This window comes from Xenopus tropicalis, chromosome 1, assembly GCF_000004195.4.
Source record: "Xenopus tropicalis strain Nigerian chromosome 1, UCB_Xtro_10.0, whole genome shotgun sequence".
Classification (NCBI taxonomy): domain Eukaryota; kingdom Metazoa; phylum Chordata; class Amphibia; order Anura; family Pipidae; genus Xenopus; species Xenopus tropicalis.
The window spans coordinates 163,237,741-163,249,467 of NC_030677.2; the positions used below are offsets into that span (position 1 = coordinate 163,237,741).

The window sequence follows — 11,727 nt, forward strand, 5'->3', positions numbered from 1 at the left end:
TATGTAAAGCTGAAGCCTACAGGAGGCTCTACATGTTGGGGATCACTGCTAGAGCAATGTCTGTTATAGTGTTCCCAGACAAAGTCAGTATTCTAAATGAGAACTCTGTACTACGTCATACACAGGTTACGGGTAAAGCTGCCAACTGCACTTAATGAGACCTGCTACAGACATGCAAGAGGGCATGTTTTCACTCGAAAACACAAACTAGCACCATTTTGTCTGGCTAATGTGCCCATGTGCAATGTTTGCAGCAATAACTCTTGACAGTCATTTTCTATTACAATTACCCCCAAATTATAAAGCAGAAAAAGTGGATCGTTTGGGGTTGCAGTTGCAGCCTTAGGTGACCCCCAGGCAGATTCAAGTAGGGTAACAAAGTTTTGCCTACCAATGGATTTTTTTTTGCTTTCAGGCCTGAAGAGGATGGGCACAGTCATTTCCTCCCACAGCAGTAAGCGCATTATTTCCTCAATAGCTTTTTTTTTTTTTTACTCTGATATACAGAAGTGACATTTGAGGATAAGTCTTGCTTCTTTTCTACCTTATCAATAAATATACTGCTGAAAACAATATTTTACTATAAAACCAGCACAGGATCCCTCTTAAATTCACAGAATAAGCATAACATTAATTCTATGGCACTCACACAGCTCTGTCCTAGATGGTGAGTCACAGACATACTATAACTGGCTCCTGCATTCAAACTGTCAGGTTATGGGCTCTATGCCAAACACACTATCACAAGTCCTTCAAAGTCAAACAACTCAAATATTTTCACCATAATAATAATAAAAAAAAGAGGCAATTTCCTTTTAAACATACATGTTTTTGCTCTGGATGGTTTCTGTAAGGGTGCAAGTAGCCAAGCAAACCAGAGAGATCAGATTAGCCAGATATCGCCCACGTTTGGTGGGTATATCGGAGGGAAGATCCACATTTTTGGTGACCTCACCAAATAAGTCAATCTTATAGTAAATGGCCAGCTCAGGGTTTCTGCTTGGAACCTGTTACCATACAGTGATCTGCTTTATCACAATCCCTTATCTATTAGCATGGCTTTTCTAGCATGTTCCACGGTGATTTACCATACAGTGAGACAATGCGGCATAACAAAGGAAACAAACCCATTCCTCAACATTAGAGGCCCCTGTTCATGGGAAATTATTGATTAAAGGTGGCCATACATGTTGCGATCTGCTTGTTTGGTGCTAACGCCAAATGAGTGGATCTTCTCCCGATATGCCGATATCGGGCTAATTTGATCGTTTGGCAGGTCTGCATCAACTGGGTGACCAATTATATAGTTGGTCAGCTAGACCCGTCAGGGATGTCCATACATGGGCAGACAAGCTGCAAATTGCCAGCTAAAATCTGCCCATGTATGGCCTTAAGACAAGTATATGTGTCTACATGAGAGACAACTGAAATAAGCTGCGAGAATTTTAAGGTCAACAAAATGTAGAACGCAGAGAAAACAAAGTTTTACACATAAGTTAGCGCTTATACAGGCCCGTTGAACTGTTTGCACATACTGCTTCTTAAAGGACATGTCAACCCCCAAAAAATGTTTTTGCCTATTAAAAAAAACAAAAAACATAATTCAGACCTGTCTTGCTGGAGGAGACTTTCTAACAATGTTGCAAAGGTTGCAACATTGTTAAAAAAGTAACAACTAGGAGTTCAGCTAATGCCGCTTTCAATAACAATTACATTTACACATAACTTTTAAAGCACTAAAAATAATAAATGTTAAAAAAGCTGCTAAGAATTATGTTTTCTTACATTAGATTGTAAGCTCTACAGGGCAGGGACCTCCTTCCTTCTGTGTCTCATACCACATGGCACTTATTCCCTGTGCATTTATATATATATTGATTGTATTTATTTATTATAACACTTGTCCTCCCTGTGTGTAATTGTGTATTCTGTAAGATTGTACAGTGCTGTGTACCCTTGTGTCGCTTTATAAATAAAGTTATACATACATACATTAGACAAAAAAATAATTTTTTTCTTAAAGTTCTTTAAAAGTGCACAGGAAAGAGAAGTTTAAAGCATCATTGACCACTTAAAAATATTGCTTGGTACATCCAACCACTCTAACATTATTGTAAAAATTTACCAGTAGAGGGCACCATTTCATTATTTTACTTCAGTATATGATGCAGTATGGCAGCACCCACAAAGCTGAATTGCACACAACTTAAATAAATAAGGTTTATTGGCCAGAATAACTGCCTTATACATATATAGTTTATCGATTGAGGGTAAATCATCTTTATAAAGCAGATAACAGAAAGGAACATACAGGCGCAGCTTTTGATCATAATTACAAATAAGTTTTACAAATACCAGTGACATTTTTTAAATAACTATTTTTTTCCCTAGGTACACTTTTGGGGGGGGGGGTTAAAATCACCCTTTAGGAACCTGGTGAGCCCACAAAACAAATAAAAGTAGAGTCAATAAACCATTTAAAACAGGAAATATAACATAGGTGGCTGTATTATTCCTAAACAGGAATAATATCTTCCGTGGGTAATTGCCCTTAATCCCAGGAAACTGTCTCTCTTCGCCGCAAGTATTATGTTTTACTCAATGTTAGCGCATGGCACGACAATATCAGAGAGATTCAAAGCCATTGGTAGCGATTTTTTTAATGCTGGCTACAAATCTCCCCAATATTGCCTTGCCATACTAGTGGGAAGGCATTTTGGGGAGATTAGAGTACGGGCTTGTAAGTGCATTAGCGTAGCAGCTTGAAAGCCTAAGGGCAGTGGCACACGTGGAGATTAGTTGCCTGCGATAAATCTTCACTACTGCGGGCAACTAATCTCCCTTAATTGCCATCCAACTGGCAAGAATGTAAATCGTTAGTGGGATGACATAAACATCACTTCACTTGCCCGAAGTTTCCTTGCTAGGCGACTAATCTACGAGTGTGCCACTGCCCCTAACACCTAGGTCTCGCTTATCTGAAATCTCCTGGTATGGAGCTAAGCTGTTCCGAGGTACTGCTAAGGGCAATACAAGTTGCGATCCACTCAGTTGGCAAGGCAGCCAAAAGAGCGGATCTTCTCACAATATGCCCACCTAAAGTGAGCGATATTGGGCTAACTCGATTGTTTGGCCTTAAAGACAAGCAATCAAATTAAAATGGTGGGCATAAGCGCTATTGGACCAAGGACCACATCGGCCCCCGAATCGACGGAAAATCAAACCTATCCAATTGATATCTGTCAATTTTAGTCCAAATATCGGTTGGGTAGGCCCATTGAAGGGGGGGTGTGCCCATACATGTGCATATAAGCTGTCAAAACAGTAGGAACCCAGCTGAAATCTGCCTGTGTATGGCCACCTTTACTAATCTAAGGGGGAGTGATAAGAATTTCAACTGGTTTGATTGTGGTCTGAAGCTTTTGCAACAATTAAAGTTTCATAGCATTATAGCAGAGAGCTTTCTCTATAGAATGCAGAGGATGTTAACAAATATTAATAGATTAAAAAGTACACAAATATATAGTAACTCTCAGCAACATAAAGAAAATAATCAGTGAAAAAAACAGTATGAGACCTCAAATCGCACCCTAAATGACCTTAAAGCAAGGCTTTAGCAAGATTTGGTCTGCCTGTTTCCTCTAACTGGCAATACGGATGAGAGGCCTGTTTCAAGACTCACCCTGTAGAGGGGCCTAATGGCATGTCAAGAGGCACCAAAAAATGCCAAAACTTTGACCTAAAAAATAGGTGCCTTTATAAATTCCTAGGAGTACTTTTGTATTGGATTTTGAGTGTTTATATAAATAATTAAAAACAAACATTTTGCCCTTTCTACAGAAACGCGTACAAGTTCTGCAAATCAGCAAAAAAAAATATTTGTTTAAATTCAAATTCACATCCTTTCCAATATCAAGCAGGTCAACAGCGGCTACAGATGTAAGTCATTCTGCTGTACATCCTTAATATCTTTCCTGTTTCTCATGTGACTAAACTCATGTTCATACACACTGAATAATAACATTTGATGGGAAGGAAATAGCTAGATTAAAATTAATGACCTTAATGCCTTAATGACATCCAGCATTTTTATTGTTTACACATCTGCAGCAAGGGGAAGAAGAACAACACTAATATACATATTTATATATATATATATATATATAAGCAAACAGAGTACCGCACACACAGGGACTTTATGAAAAAACAAAAAAAGGTTTATTGAAAGAGATCCGACGTTTCGAGCACCAAACTGTGCTCTTCCTCAGGGACAAACCAAAAGACAAAGTGCATACAAACCCCTTAAATACCCTATTGCAGAAAAACGGCGCCAAAACACACTGGCCGTAACCATGGTAACCCCTATATACAAATAACATGTGGCAATAAACAACATAAGAAACACAAGTGTGAAAACAAATAGAGGTATTAGCATGTATAGTGGATTGCTACTGTGCATGAAGAGATAGGGATAAAAGAAGTGAAACAAATAGATACTTATAACCAAAGCTCTCACTGAAAGTATCGGGTAGATTTAGATACAATATTGCTGATCAGTCAAACAAGAACGCAGATAAGGCTTACCATAAGGAGTGCACAAAGAAATGCGCCAGTCACTCACTGCTAGGAGGCGATAGAACGCCTGATCATTTTTAGGAGAAGAAGATCGCTGCTATGTTAGGTGGTTAAAGCCGCCTCGTGAGGTATCGCAACCCCCGTGGACGTCATCATGTGGAGTCAAACAAAGCGCCGTCGTCATGGTAATGGCTAAAACCGAACATTGTGGGGGGGGGCAAAAGCTGGCGCACCCCAAATGAGGAGAGCCTGCCTGAGCCGCTAGGCACAACAGAGCAGGTGTACCTAAAGTTGAGTCATATTTTTAACTGATGAAAAAAATAAAAATAAAATAAAAACATATATAAAGAACAAAATTATTTGAATTGTTGAACAGCTCAAAGGCTTCATAAGTTATTGGGTCAAATCTTAGGTGCCATCAAGGGATTTAATTGTCTACATCACTTAGTTTACCGTGTGGTACCATCGTACAGGGGGCCCCAATGCGAGTCCCATATGGTTACACCAAGAAAGATGCCAATGCAATGTGCCACTGCGGGCACTGCTCATTTGTATATCAGTGTAACGAGCTTGCACCACTATGGGCGCTAATCAATTGCACCACTGCGGGTGCTGAACAATAGTATCTCAGAGGGCCTTGGTAGCAGTACACATATAGGCGCTGTTCCATGTCCCTCTTAAGAAACTGTTCGTAATGGCACCATATGCATCAGGTGAATGCTAGTTCACCAACACCACTGCGGGTGTTATTAATTGCGCCACCACGGGGGACAAAGGTGGCTAATGGTGTCCACATCAGATTAGGCCTTACTAAGAGGCACCTGTATGGGTAGTAGGTGTAAGACAAAACATTTAGCCGTGGGCATAGTATGCATCCTTAAAGGATGCCAAAAAAGGAGTAACTAGCCCGTGAATGTTAATATCATAATACGTGGCTTAAACATATAAGCTACCACATGTTAACTGTTTTAAAGAAAAAACGGACATAACTCCATTAGACAGTAAGTGGTGGGCATATGGCATGAAACCTACCTTGTTAACATTGCAGGATCATAGAGTAAGGTAAGTAAAGACAAAGGCAAGTGTAGAGCCAGATATAGTGAGAGATATTATGCAAAACACCATACGAGTGAGGGTCTAAGTGTTGTGGGGACAGCAAACAACAATGTTAACAAGGTAGGTTTCATGCCATATGCCCACCACTTACTGTCTAATGGAGTTATGTCCGTTTTTTCTTTAAAACAGTTAACATGTGGTAGCTTATATGTTTAAGCCACGTATTATGATATTAACATTCACGGGCTAGTTACTCCTTTTTTGGCATCCTTTAAGGATGCATACTATGCCCACGGCTAAATGTTTTGTCTTACACCTACTACCCATACAGGTGCCTCTTAGTAAGGCCTAATCTGATGTGGACACCATTAGCCACCTTTGTCCCCCGTGGTGGCGCAATTAATAACACCCGCAGTGGTGTTGGTGAACTAGCATTCACCTGATGCATATGGTGCCATTACGAACAGTTTCTTAAGAGGGACATGGAACAGCGCCTATATGTGTACTGCTACCAAGGCCCTCTGAGATACTATTGTTCAGCACCCGCAGTGGTGCAATTGATTAGCGCCCATAGTGGTGCAAGCTCGTTACACTGATATACAAATGAGCAGTGCCCGCAGTGGCACATTGCATTGGCATCTTTCTTGGTGTAACCATATGGGACTCGCATTGGGGCCCCCTGTACGATGGTACCACACGGTAAACTAAGTGATGTAGACAATTAAATCCCTTGATGGCACCTAAGATTTGACCCAATAACTTATGAAGCCTTTGAGCTGTTCAACAATTCAAATAATTTTGTTCTTTATATATGTTTTTATTTTATTTTTATTTTTTTCATCAGTTAAAAATATGACTCAACTTTAGGTACACCTGCTCTGTTGTGCCTAGCGGCTCAGGCAGGCTCTCCTCATTTGGGGTGCGCCAGCTTTTGCCCCCCCCCACAATGTTCGGTTTTAGCCATTACCATGACGACGGCGCTTTGTTTGACTCCACATGATGACGTCCACGGGGGTTGCGATACCTCACGAGGCGGCTTTAACCACCTAACATAGCAGCGATCTTCTTCTCCTAAAAATGATCAGGCGTTCTATCGCCTCCTAGCAGTGAGTGACTGGCGCATTTCTTTGTGCACTCCTTATGGTAAGCCTTATCTGCGTTCTTGTTTGACTGATCAGCAATATTGTATCTAAATCTACCCGATACTTTCAGTGAGAGCTTTGGTTATAAGTATCTATTTGTTTCACTTCTTTTATCCCTATCTCTTCATGCACAGTAGCAATCCACTATACATGCTAATACCTCTATTTGTTTTCACACTTGTGTTTCTTATGTTGTTTATTGCCACATGTTATTTGTATATAGGGGTTACCATGGTTACGGCCAGTGTGTTTTGGCGCCGTTTTTCTGCAATAGGGTATTTAAGGGGTTTGTATGCACTTTGTCTTTTGGTTTGTCCCTGAGGAAGAGCACAGTTTGGTGCTCGAAACGTCGGATCTCTTTCAATAAACCTTTTTTTGTTTTTTCATAAAGTCCCTGTGTGTGCGGTACTCTGTTTGCTTATAAAAATTTTTTTGACCAGCACCGAGGGCATTCGTTAGCCTGATGGGTGTGCTCCTTTCTGTTTCTGTATATATATATATATATATACACACACACACACATTTTATAAACTGCACTTAGAATGTAATACGCATCTTAGCATAAAATCTATGAGACATCACTAAATTATGTTCCATTTGGCCGAAAATCCTACAGCTCTACAAATTTCTTTGAATGTAGAAAATCTCAGACATCTCCCTCAGCAGAGCAGAAGAATGTGATACACAATCCTGTTTCACTTTCTATCAGAGTGCTGGCATTTACATACTAGAGAACTCCCCGCGGGTCACACTCACTCACACTTTTCTTTATTAGGGGCACACCATTATACAGAAGCTCATTTATAGCCTTTCTTCTCTCTTAATAGGGAATTCCGGTTTCCAAACCAAGTCCACACGACACAGAAACCCCTAATAAAACTATCACTGTAATCTGTTCCCCAAAAAGTATGAATAAATACCACTTTTATATGTTGGAATCCAGCTGCAAAACAGTTCTTCTCTTTCTGCATCATTTTAAATCCTGTCAGGGGAGGATGGACTAAAACATTGTTACTATTGTAACAACTTCTCCACAGCTTACAGACAGCATGCAGAAATTACATAATTCACAATGCATTGCACTGCAATGTTACTTTCCTTATCGACTTCATGTATGCAGGGAATTTGGAGGATGCAGGCTGAGGACAGTCAACTATCGTTAAAGCCAACAGGAGAACAGGGGGGTTAGGCTTAAGTAACTGTTCAAAACCATATTATTACATTCAAAATCATTAAAAGGCTGCAGTTTTTTTTTTTTTTTTTAATTGATGCATATGTCAAAGTTGCTTGAAATTATTTTTACTTTTCAAAAAGCTTACATTGTGTTTGGGTGGAGTTGCCCTTTAACTGACTGCTTAAAGCAGGGATCCCCAACCTTTTATACCCGTGAGTCACATTTAAATGGAAAAAAAGTTGGGGAGCAACAAAAGCATGGAAAAAGTTTCTGGGGGTGCAAATAAAAGCTACGATTGGCTATTTGGTAGCCCCTATGTGGACTGGCAGCCTACAGAAGGCTCTGTTTGGCTTTACACTGGATTTTTATGCAACCAAAACTTGCCTCCTAACCAGAAATTCAACATGTTGCTCACGAACCACTGGTTGGGGATCACTGGCTTAAAGAAAGCAATGTTCACTTTAAACACAGCCATTGTATGTGCCACTCAACAGCTATCCCTGTATAGCCGGTAGGAAAACATATGTGTTGCTTCGGCTTCCCAAAGTCGCCTTGCAAGGAAACTTTCAACAGGAAAGCTTTTGGGGAGATTAGTCGCCACTGATACAGAAGATTAATTACTGAGCAACTAACCTCCACGTGTGTCATTGGCCTAAAAAATAAACCTGCTGTTGCACATTATCAGAGGATTCATGGTGCAATGGAAAATAAGGATTTCATGTCAGATCCAAACACTGAAGACTTGGGCTGAAACAAACAGAGAAACAATATTTGGATATATATGTCCATTAAAACATTGTGCACCCATTTGGCCCAAATCCCTAAAAGCTGGATACAACAGAGAAGACAGAGTTTGGAACGAAAAGCTAAGGAAACAATTAAAAGGTTTTTTGGATCATAATAATATCCACTATTAGACATTTCTATTGTATTATCCTCTTAAAGTCTTAAATTCTATTGCCATATCATAAGATGTTTTTTTTTTTAAATTGGTTTAGCTTACCTCTCTCATACACTATTATGGCTTATACCCACAGACATCTGTAGTTACCTAAAAACTGTGGGTTGTTCCTAGAGGGGAGTCTATACTTTGAACAAGTGAATCAAGGTTATTACTGTACCCAGAATTGGAGATAGCAACTAACTCATGACTGCATTCTACCTCTGGGTCAATACCCGTTATGGTTTCTAAATCTTTATATATCAAACTGCAGATTCTAAATACCCCAACGCTATATATATATATATATATATATATATATATATACCCTATAAGCACATACCTGCATTACTTGAGTACTTAACAGTTTGTTTGTTTTTTAAAGATGTTCATGGGAAAACACAGACATTTCCATACTACACTATACCTGGTCACTGAGACTTTACAGAAGATTTAAACAGATCTCCACAGGATATAGCAGGTATAGAAAGGAAATGTTCTGACAGAAGTGCATAATACTGACAAAAGAACTGTGTATAAGTGTAACCCATCCAGTGACTCTTGAGATTTTACTGATGAGCAAATCATAGCTTCCACTGACAGGCGAATGCAGTTTGGGGGGGAGAAGGGTTCTAGGAAACCTTACAGGGGTGCCCAAAAACACAGTCATGGTTCAAAAGCAGAAGGAAATGCTTATCTTGTACAACTTCAAATTTTAGTTGGAGGCACATTTTTTTTTTATAATGTAAGAGTGAGTTCACAACTATTGCGCAATATTTTTACCAATTTACAGTTGCATCACCCCACCAGTTAATAAACATTACTACTCACATGAATATTCATTAAGGGGTTTGTTATACCTGGGCATTACATACATACACACAATATTGTCACACGTAAAAAAATCTGGAAACTTTTTTCCCTTCCCCTTTAGAAGCAGTCATGTACAATACCCAACGGCCTCAGCACTCACAATTCTTTTTGCATTGCAGGCCCAGTAATAACTGGACTGGGTGAACAAAGGCAGTTGAGTTGGAAATACGTTACAGCTTTCCTTTGCAGTATTTGGTTGATGGGGGGGGGGCAAGAAAGGGTGATGTCAGAGATGCTGGTGCTAATTAACAAACGATTACAGTAATGTGAAGTTAGAAAACACATTGCCATTTTTCCCCCTAATTCTACTTTTAGCCAACTCTGTGTATGTACACAGCAGTATCTATGCCAATTTGTTCCATAGAAATAAATAGGTTTATAAATCCTGGTACCTGGCATTGGTGGAAAGTTCTGTGGCCAAATCAGGCTGCACATATAAATGACATCTCATACAAATGTGAGCTGAACATGATATACTTATACCACTGTCCTTGGCAAGACCCATTTCATGCCGGCAACACTGCTGTGTGCCCTATAAACATATTCTAAAGTGCAGCTTTCCAGGACTTAAGTACAAAATGTTCTGTGGCATGACTAAAGCCTGCTGCCACCTAGTTATTAAACTGTAGAATGTTATGAGATCACCCTGGCATGTGGTTAGGTGCAGAGAGGAACTGCTGTGAAACGTGAGCTGGTAGCATAGTAGCACCTCAGAGACTTAGCACTGTGCCACAGGAATGTCCTGGGATGGGTATATAAGGCCATTTGACAGAATTGCTTATGACTGCATGCCGGTGTCAGGCTGCTAACCAAGAAATGACCTGCTAATGTGACCGGTCCTTTAAAGTGGAATATTGATCAGACACACTGGCCAGTATTTACCTGCTGGAAAGGCTGTGTTCCTTCCGAAGCCCCATGGTGCTTCAAGCCATAACTCTGCATGAGTCCTTCAAGGGAGGAAACCAACCCTTAAAATAAAGAACGCTTTAACCATTCATCATTTCCGCCAGGAGACACACAGAGAAGGCAGTTACTTTACATGTGTTGTGGCTAGATCCCAGCCCGGAGACGGTGACTCCAGCCAGGGAGATCCCGGTGGGGGAGGGGTGCTCAGGATGTTCTTTGCGGCAGATCCCCGCGGGTATACCCACAGCACACGTTTCCCATGCCGAGATCTGTTATGTAAAGGAAGGAGGAACGAGCCACTACTTGTCCTGCACTGGCCTCTGCATGTAGCGCCGAGAAGGCAGCCGGAGCGGGCTCACTGGGGGACAGCACTGCCTGACACATGGGCCGCCATGTAGCGCCGGATTCCCCGGCTGATCCTGCAGATCTCCGCTTCTACTCGCCGCTAACAGTCCCCCAGCCCTGAGCGCTGTGCAATCCCTGATGCAGCGGTGACAGCAGGCAAAGCGCTTGCGATCGCCACTTGTGTCAGCTCCTGCTCCACGTGTTTGGGCTTGAGTTTGGGCTCAGCTGGAGCAGCAGGTGGCGACGGACAGGGCACAGTACAGAGCAGGGCTGCCCAATGAAGCCTCAATTAAATGCAGCGCTCTCCTCTTCCCTCAGGGCGAGCAGCACAGGCGCGCATCATTCCTGCTAAACCGAAAGTGACTCTCAAGCCCCTCTCTGACCACAGGGGGCGGAGCGACGGTGCAGCCAAACTCCTCCTCCTCCTCCTACTCACACTAGCCCTGCTGCTGCGCCTGGGATTCCTGACATTAACGTCCCACCGCCCCTGCATTCAGCCTCTGCCCCGGCACTCTGCCTTAGTAATAGTTTTTAATTATGTGTATGTATGTATATCTGTATTTATAAAGCGCTACTTATGTAGGCAGCGCTGTACAGTAGCATACATTAATACCAACAGGGGGTTATTAAGATAATAAATCGATACAAAGTATAACAATAAATACAAGATACAGTTGTAATAAGTTAAGAGTCAAAGACACAAGAGGATAGAGGTC

The 11,727-nt window shown here is 41.1% G+C and overlaps 1 protein-coding gene across 1 annotated transcript in view; it reads right to left on the reverse strand.

Moving 5' to 3' along the window:
* sh2b3 (SH2B adaptor protein 3) overlaps positions 1-11,090 on the reverse strand; it is an 89,839-nt gene extending 78,749 nt beyond the window's left edge. The window contains 1 exon segment of the mRNA NM_001100247.1: positions 10,643-11,090. The gene's annotated coding sequence lies outside the window, so the exon portion shown is untranslated.
* Positions 11,091-11,727: the final 637 nt, after the last annotated feature.